Genomic DNA, 9,156 nt, shown 5'->3' with positions numbered 1-9,156 from the left:
GGGGTGGGGGGGGGGGGGGGGGGGGTTTACAACCCCCCCCCCCCCCCCCCCCGTCGGTGCGCCACTGTAGGGCCGTCGTGTCGTCGTAGTGTGAACAGCAAATTGTCTGAATGTCTGCAGACGACTGCGCTCTCGTTGAGCAGTGGCACGCAATTTTCGGCGGACTGTCTGCAGACCGTTGGCCCTGTCGTCGGGGCAGTGTGACAGGGCGCCGACACTACACCTGTTGCGGTACCTCGATATAATCAAGTCAGTAAAGCGGCAATTTGCTTCGTTTATTGGAATGTAGTTGTATTGAAATTAGACCTTTTATCCAAGTAAGTACAGTCACCGATCGATTTTTATTACACGGGAAAGGGCCGCAAAATTTTTCCAATTATCGGGCAATCGAAAAACGCAAATTTGAATGAGAAAACAATTCATTTTTGGCGAATACGGTTTCATGCCACGTTGACGACATCTTCACATCGGCGGTACAAGTAAGCGCCAAGGCCAATTCAAATAGATCGGGCGAAAAGCGGTTCGCAACAAATTGTCATCAGCACGCGATTGAAGCGCGACGGTGTGAGGAAGGAACAAACAAATTTTTAATAAAACGAGAACCTTCATTCAACAAAAATAAAATTCCCAATCAATTTTATATGCGCGTGGCGAGAAAAGAAACGACAGCTCTATTTTACTTTTTCATTATCAATAAGTAGCGTTTTTCAGCACCACCCATACACCGCTATCACTTGCAATGCTATGCAGCTCTGTGCGCTCGTAAAGTTGTCTGTTTTGTGGCGCGGATAGCTTCATCGTTTCTTAACCTGTTCAGTCAAAAGTTACGATTGTTTACTTATCTGATCTTGTGCGGCTGTGCTGGCCGACGGGCTTGGACAATGGCCCTCTAGACCGAAAGGTTTCAAAGCAAGTATGCAGCGGTGCGATTTCGACAGCCGTATACGCTGACCTTTTCCTGTATCGCTTTCTTCGCTGAAAGCTCGAAACAACCCATCAAGTCGAATGGCGGGGCATTTGATACAGCTCTAATGGCAAGCCAGCAAAAAAATTTCCGCGCCTTTGAGAACAAAATGACGTCACTTCTGTTTTTTTTTAACGGATATGGCGTCCATTTTTTTCTTTCGCCGCAAGTGTTGCCTCGTCACACAGATGGCGCCAAGCCCCATAAACCGCGGATCATAGAGTTTCTCATATAGCACCTGCAGGGTAATCTGGCACCTCTTAAAGGGCTGCCGTGCCCTCATGGTAACGACGGGATATGTGTCTACGAGGCTTGTGTTGGCTGGTGTTGTATGAGGCTTCGTCTAAAACGTGGATATGGCTAAACGAATAATGCGTTCTTGAAATAAAATCTACATAAAAGGCTTTTATTCACCCATATTACATCTCTCAATAAACTTAGACGACAAGTTGTTCCAAAGCGAGCGAGAATCTGGTCGTCTGCCCTCCAACTTTAGTGGCCAGATGATACTTTTTACGTTTCATATAATTGTACATCCTATAGTAAGTCTTCAAAATTAAAAAAAAAACATGTGGTTGATCCCTCTTATATGGGAATCGGTATAGAACACGAAAGTGAAACGTGTCTTCACAGAAGTAGTGTAATGTTTATTGCACATTGATATATAATGTCTATTGGTGTTTTGTGGCTAAAGCGCCCTTAGGCGTTGATGCACCCACGCTGACGCCTGGTGGCACGTCTCCTCCATCACGACTACCAACGTCGATGACCATGAGCAACCGTCGTGCATATGGAAGCTGCACTACGCTGCACACGCTAGCACAACGCGAAAGACGAAGCACGTAACTGACACACTAATACAACGCGCAAGACAAAGCACGTAACTGAATCGTCACCGAGTCAAATCAGCGCGTACAGCGCGTCGTAATTGCAGCCTCCGCGATCAACTTCAGAAATATTTCAGAGCTAATTGCGGAGGCCACGCTCCGCTGTGCTGAGTACGGTGAACGCCACCTAGGTGGCGTTGGTAGTGCTTCTTGATGCCAGCGTCCCTTCGAATGCTGGCATCGAGGCGTCGTAGTGCTGAGACCACCGAAGCGTTCACTGTCGGTGCGCGTTAGTGTCATAATGCAGTACTTCTCTTTCTGCTCGTAGGCGGCGGCACCGCCCCGAGCAAGAGCGCGGGTACACGGAGGAGTGTTAGATATATAAGGCGCGTCTGTGTAGCTCTCTGCAAATGCGTTTGTGGCGCAATGGGTTAAACGCTCGGCGATCTATCGTCGCGGAACCGAGAGGTCGTGGGTTCGATTTCCAAAATTTGCATGTTTGTGGAACTTTTTCTTCTGGTTTCTTTCTTTGTATTATGTTCTATGACGTATTTCCGTGACGGAAATACGTCAGTGAAGTCTTGGTGGACCCCGGCATAAAACACTTTCGTGTTAAAAACACATGTTTTTGTGTCATAATAAAGCTAACTCAGTTTTTTTACGTGCTGTTTTAGCAGAAAATAAATCATTGTGACAGACGGAACGGTGCTAGCCAGGCGCGTCATCAACGCTTTCTGCTCTCCGAGAACGACGCCAATCCGAAGTCACAATATACCGGCATTCCCATGGACACCACAGCGCAGCAGCGCCACTTTTCCCTCTAGGATATAGTGAGGATGCCGCGGATGAACCGCCATTTTTTGAACGTATGGGCTTCTATGGAAGCTTCGCTGTCAGGTATATTTAGCTTGCTTTCGCGTCCACTCCGCCCCCGCGGCTGATAGCGTCGCCCGCACTGGGACGACACTATCACTCTGGCAAAGGGGAGCGAATCTGCCTCTCCTCGCTCAACGGGTCTCCGAAACTCGAGATTACCTCCAATACTAAACGCGCGGGAAGACAGATGCCACGCCGTCGCGGCACTCTTTGCACACGCGGCAGACTGTGGCGACTGACAGCTGGAATTTCACGAGAGTTGTGCACGTGCGGAAAACCATTGTGTGCGAGAATGTTCGGTGCTTACCGACTACGCCACGTGCCGCTCACTATGTTGGCTTTCCCAAAATGCGCCGAGTGGTTGCAATACATCTGTGCACAGAATAACGTTGCCTCTTCTCCGGGCGCTGTCTTGCCACGCGTGCCGCTGGCTTTCTTGCAACACCACCAGATGGCGCTCGCCACCGCGTTTCACAGTTTGTGGCGCGTGCTGTGCTTGCTTTCCGACAATAAAGCAGGTGCTGGGCTGTGATAGTACAATCGCCCATAGCCTGAAGAGAGCGCTTGCAGCTGGCGTCTCAAAAGCGTGCTGGCCACGTATAAGCAAAGGACCAGCAAAATGGCTCCAAAGCGTGCACTCGGGGCCCGAAAGGAGCGGCACAGGAGCAGCCAAACGTGGTGCAGACCTCGAATGTATGCTTGCTCGAAGGCTGGGCAACGACGCCATGAAAGACGTCGTGTCCAGAAGCGACAAGCAGAACAATAATTATCGTCAATGAAAGCAAATAGTTACATACAACATCACAGTGCGTGGGATTCGCATATTCTTGATTTTTTTCTTTCCAAGCGAAGCTTGTATACGCTAGCTTGCGCCGGCGATGTAACGGTAAAACTCCGGCTCCAGCGGCGGCTCGCCGGCGCCGGAACGTGAGTCATTAGGCACGGTGCCAGCTGCGTAGGCGCGCGTTCACGCCACGTGCGCAGCCAATCAGAGCCGTTTAGCTTCCGCCGCGGAGGGAAACGGTATCGCGCGCGCGGTGCCAACACCACCTAGATAGCAGAGGCACTCCGATCTATGACGTCATGCTACCTGACCCGAAATTTCCATTGCCAAGGCTGGCGTGACGAAAGCGGGGACGTCAAAATTACGCGGGAGCATCCCCATTAGATTCTATAAGGCCAGCTATAGCATGATCGGTGTGCCTTGTGTTACCTAGGCGTGTTGGCTGCTCCCGCTTCGTTTCCTTCAGTTCGGTCTCGGAAAACCGATGGGACGGCCGCGCATTGTGCGTACCCCCGAACAGGCAGCTCTCGTTGAGCGCCGAGTCGACGGGCCGATCGTACGGTGCGAGCCGGTGAAGCTGCGGCACTCCGCCAACGCCGAGCAGATCACCTGACATTCTCTTGGTAAAGTTACTCATAACCGTCGAACACAAGGTGCACTTCGCTTACCCCCATTTTCAGGTAGAGGAAGGGCGGCCGATTTTTGTTATTCTTCGGTTGGTCACTAACTGAGTTAGCATTTGGAAACATGTGAAAATTTCATTTTCAGATTACGGCAAAACCATTCCCAAAGCCTGACTTTCCGGAGGACATTGAGCGTTACCGGAATGGGGTGTTCTGGCTCGTGGCCGTTGTCTTCCTCTACCCCATGTGGCGGCTCGTGGCGCGACTGTGCACGGAGAACACACAAGGACTGCGGGTTCGTACTGCTGTCAATTCTGCGAAATGTATCGAACAAGGCCACATCTCCAAACAATACAATGCGAACTCGGTTCTCTACTTTTTCTTAAGTGTAAGCTTTACCAGACTTACTGCGCTGTATCACGTTCTGTGCGCTTGCGTTTTGCCGCTACGTATTTATCTACAACACGTTACTATGTAATTTTTTGTACTAATGTGCCCCGCACTCCCCTATATTGTGCCCCCCCCCCCCCCCCCCTGGCCCTTAGGGTATAACTGAATAAAAAAACTTTGCCTATGTTTTCAAGTGGGTCGCGTTTTCGCCAAGATCAGGCTCAGAGGGGTTCAACACGAATTGCCACTGAAATAAATAAATCATGGGTCCGATGATGGGATTGGAACTAGGCTGCCCGGTACGACATCCTATCTTGATACCATCAGAGGGGGAAGAGAAAGGCGATAGGAACATTTCGGGGAGGGGGGGGGGGGTACTTAGAAGTAGAGCTTCGCCCAATTTGAAACAAACATCCGATTTCTGTTCGAAGTCGGTAATATTTCTATGCGTGTGCGTGTAATGAGGAAACGTTCCAAGAACAGGATTCCTCAACAGGAGACCAACAACAAATAGCAGTGAGTGAGGTTCTGACTTGCAGGAATCTCTGTTCGAACACACATGAGGTGTTCCCTTTCACAATGGGCGATGGTGTACGTGAGCAGCTATGCTTGGAGATAGTGCATGATCGAGGGAATCCAAGATGCGATTTCTGTGCTCTGGTTCTGAGTGAGTGAGACAACTTTAATAAATATCCTGCAAATTTATGGCCTGGGCCTAGGCCGCGCCGGGGGCAGCAGAGAGACCCTGTCTCTCGGTAGCTTCCCGGGCTTGCTGGATGGCCCAAAGTTGGCGCTGAAGATCAGAGCTAGTCAATGCGGCTCTCCACCGCGCCCTTAGTTCACCGGGGGGACTGCAATTCTCCTCTGAACGATTTCGCAATCCCATAGTATATGCTCTAGGGTGGCTCCTCTATCATCACATAACTTACATTTGGCCTCGGGGTATAAGTCTGGAAACATGCGGGCAAGATGAACCGGGTTCGTGTAAGTTCTGGTTTAGAGTCGCCTCCAGTCAACAGCCTGAGACCTGTTTAATTTTGGGTTAGGAAGTGGATATATACACCTCGGCTTTCTATATAATTGGGTAATGTCACTGAATGAGAAAAGTATAGCCCTATCCATACGTTCCATCTCCTCCTCGGCCAGAGTCCCCCCCCCCCCTCCCCCCCTAATCAGGCGCGGTTAGCGAGTCCTCGCGCAACACGATGGGCAGACTCGTTAAGGTTTAGGTTGGCGGTGGATTCGCAGTCTGTATGGGCTGGGAACCAGATGATTTTCTTGTCGTAACATTCATCAGGTGATATAAGTTTAGTCTTACTGTTTAGATTGTTTGCAGCTTCAACTGATATCCGTCCTCTGGCATAATTTCATATAGCCGATTGAGAGTCGCTAATACTGTCGCTATATTTGGGAGAAGCGATAGCCAGAGCGATGGCAACCTCCCCCGCCACTTCAAATATACTGGTTATGACTGAACACGTGCGTACGCTTTCTTGCTTTGTATTAATTGCTACTGCTGTAAATGCTTGGTGATTTGAATATTCCGTGGCGTCCACGAACAGCGCTTCCTCATCATTATCATAGGCTTTGAGTAGAATTTAGCTCTGCTCGTTCTCTTGCCCTGATTGAATTCCGGGTGCATATTTTTGGGTAAATTGGGTATTTTAATCCTGCTCCTGATCTATTTGGCCAACGTAACCTTGGGTCCTTGCTGGTTATGGTAATTTATTCGTAATATATCGAGCATATATACTTCTGCCAGTCCGGCTGCTGGCGAGTCTTTCCAGCTGAGCTATCTGCTGAGCCTCAATATATTGTTTGACCGTGTTGTTTTGTTATCGTTTATTGTTCCCACCCCCTCTGTAACGCCCTTCTGGGCCCTGAGGGTACTGTAAATAAATAAATAAATAAATAAATAAATAATAAATAAATAAATAAATAAATAAATAAATAAATAAATAAATAAATAAATATTCTTCTAAGGTGTTATGCATGCCCAGCTGCATTATTCTCTATGTACTGGTGCTGTCGGGCAAGCCTAGGGCCTGCTTAAAAGCTTTCCTTGTGAGCGTACTGACTTTGTCCTTTTCAGCCTTTACTAGTTAAGGTACGCAGCTAGGTAAATGATGTGGCTTATAGCAAAATATTGAATTTCTGTTCTATCTCTACATCACTGCCTTGCGAGATCCATATGGGAATGTCATCCGCGTACAAGGAGTGATTGATTCCTTCGATGTCTTCGAGCTTTTCCGGCAATGAGGTTAAAGAGCATGGGCAATATCACGGAGCCGTGAGGTGTACCCGAACTGCCCATGTCCCTCACCTTTGACTTGAGTTCCCCCATCGTGAGGGTAGCCTTCCTATTCGTTAGGAAGTCTCGGATGTAATTCCGAGACTTAGGTTTAGGTGGCTGACCCGACTGAATATGGCCGAATGTGCTGCTTTGTCGAATACTTTCTTGAGATCCAACCCTAATATAGCTCTGGTGGACCTCGTTTTACTGTCTAGTACTTGCTGCTTGATTTCCAACATAACGTCCTGAGTAGAACGCCCACCCCGAAAGCCCAACATAGTATTTGGATATATTTCGTTTTCTTCCAGGTAATTGTTTACTCTGATAAGGAATGCGTGCTCCATAAGCTTTCCTGCGCAAGAGGTGAGAGATATGGGCCGCAGATTTGAGATATTAATTGGTTTTCCAGGTTTTGGAATAAGTATGACCTGGGCTTCCTTCCACTGTTGTGGTATAGAGCCCTTGGCCCAGCATTAGTTTACGTATTTCGTGATATTCTCTATTGCCTGATCTTCAATGTTTCTTAGCATCTTGTTATTAATCCTGTCTGGCCCCGAGGCACATTTCGTATTGAGTTTTTGCCACACTGCTCTAATCTCTTGTGTAGTGAAGTCCTCATCCAAGGACTCGTTAGGCTTTCCCTCATACTGTCCATGCTCGACTATTGGGTTGGGGGGAAGGTATGTAGTGCTTGCCTCAGCGATGAGGTCATCTTCCTTCCCTTTGTGTCCATGCATAAGTTTTCGGAAGTTATGTTTTTGAGCTATTTTGAGATTGTCTGGATCTAGCAAGTATTTGAGTATACGGCACGTCTGGCCAGCAAAAATCGGACCATCCATAGCATCGCAGAACTCATCCTATTGCTGTTTGCATAACTGTTTGCTATGCTCTTCAATCTTTTCGTTTAACTCAGCTATTCGCTTACGAAGACTCCTATTGTACTTTTGTTGACGCCATCTATGTTGTAAAGACTGTTTCGCCTCCCACATGTGTGGGAGACTACTATCAATCTTCTTTACCGGTTGGTCCGGCGCGATAGTGTGAGCGGCTACAGTTACGCCTTTGATGAAGTCTCTAGCCCACTGTTCTGTGTTTTCGATCAGCTCTTGCTTCCTGTCGTCTCTTATTTTGCGAAACTTATCCCAGTCGATCCATTTAACCGCTTTATTATTTTCAGCATCTACGGCTTCTTCGAACTTAATTTCTATAATTCTATGATCGCTCCTAAGGTCTTCGAAGGTGTTTCTCGATTTGACCGTTAACACATTGTTGACGATTGTTAGATCCGGTGTGGTATCTCTGAATTGAGCCCGGTCTCTACGTGTAGGGGAGGCGGGCTCATTTACGAGCGTTAATTCTGTATCTTGAATGTCTTGCCATAGCATTTTGCCTTTTACTCTCTTATAACCATACCCCCAGGCACCGTGCGGGGCATTGAAATCTCCCCCTATGACCAGAGGACTAGTCCCTGCCATCACCACAGTCTTTCTAAAGAGAGATATGAAGCGCTGTCTTTTTTGGGTTCTATATAAATTTGGAATAAATATGCTTGAGGATTTCCTCCATCTGGGGAGTAGCTCTGTTATCACGTGCTCAATGTCTGAGATTTCGGTTTCACGCCGAATAACCACTATAGCCCTTTCTTTACTAGTGTAGTTAATGCTTTGTTATTCCCGTTCGGGGGCCCGATAGCTTGATATCCCGGCTGTTTCGCTAGTCCATGTGTTTTCTGAAGATTCATAACGTCCGGTTTAGTCTTGTTTATAAGGTATTGTTGCAGGACCGCCTATTTGGCGTCGTAGCTCCTGCAATTCCACTGCCATATGATAAGGTCTCTTTTCTCATGCTTTCCCATCTTACGGTGGGGTTACCGCGGAGGGTGGCGGAAGGAAGGAGGACGCTCTTATAACAATGTTAGAAGGGCTGGAAGTCCCAGCTGCTTATAAATTTCGTAGATTCCCTGCCGAGCTGATCACAGGAGTGTTGTTGATTGGAGGCGATGAGGTTCTTCTTGGGATTAGTTCTGTTATCCTAATATTAATTTCGGTCATGTTGGCCTACATTTTATCTAGCCTGCTCAAGATCACCGAGATTGCCAGCGAATAATTGCTGGTAGCTTCTGGCTGTTCCTTAGCCGCCTTCTGCAGGCCGCAAATTGTCTGGTTGAAGTTGTGGGTTTGAACCATAGCTGTGTCCCTGGTCGCCTTTCTCTTGGGTGGAGGTGGAGTATTATCCTCTTCCATTCTACTTTCTTGAATTACCTCCAGTCTCCCGTGGCTCGGGGATCGCGTTCGTTTGTTTGCCTGATTTTTGTCCCGCTTAAGGTCCTGAATCTCCTTGGTTAGCTGTGCAATTAGTTCTCTCAATTGCGCATTCTCTTTCTTCACCTCAGATATTTC

The sequence above is a fragment of the Dermacentor silvarum genome, chromosome 3 (assembly GCF_013339745.2).
Source record: "Dermacentor silvarum isolate Dsil-2018 chromosome 3, BIME_Dsil_1.4, whole genome shotgun sequence".
Classification (NCBI taxonomy): Eukaryota; Metazoa; Arthropoda; class Arachnida; order Ixodida; family Ixodidae; genus Dermacentor; species Dermacentor silvarum.
This window is presented reverse-complemented; position numbering follows the sequence as displayed.